We start from the raw sequence: 637 nt of genomic DNA, 5'->3' as shown, positions 1-637 counted from the left end.
CATGCACCCATCAGAGAAAGACAGAGAGAGAGAGACAACAAGTCACCAGGTCTGGGATTTGAACTTCAGTCAGTCAAGCGGGAGTCCAGCACTCCCAAATACTACATCACCACACCACCTGCTGGCTCCTATGCCAAATATCTTATATGGATTATTTTATTCAATCATCCCTTGCAATGTGTCTTTGCGGTACAAATTATTTTCTATTTTACAGAGGAGGAAACTGAGGTTCAGGGTGAGAACTTTCTAGCCTCAGAAGTCTGAAACATATAGTGTAGTTGGTTTGCACATGGAATTTGGCTAGAACGGAGGATAAACTTGGGTGAGAAGAGAATAAGATCAAATACTGAGGTAAGATATGTGAACCCTTGTATTTTTGAGCGGGAGGGGGGCTCCCTTTAACATTTTTGAGCAAAGGAGTGGGGACCCTGCAGGAGGCCTCTTTGGAGACAGCCTGTAGAGGGGACCTAGAGTAAGGGAAGGAAACAGAATGGAGAAGTCCTGGTTCTATTATAAGACCTGAGAAAGAAGTAAACCTCACATTGATCTCTGCACAAAATCCTTTCTCAGGTCACCTCTAATGTTTCAAAATTACTAAGAAGACACAAGTTTTCCAATGGGGCTTGATTCTCTCCAT

Source organism: Tupaia chinensis, unplaced genomic scaffold (genome assembly GCF_000334495.1).
Source record: "Tupaia chinensis unplaced genomic scaffold, TupChi_1.0 Scaffold150175_1, whole genome shotgun sequence".
NCBI lineage: Eukaryota > Metazoa > Chordata > Mammalia > Scandentia > Tupaiidae > Tupaia > Tupaia belangeri.
Note: the sequence above shows the minus strand (reverse complement) of the source record.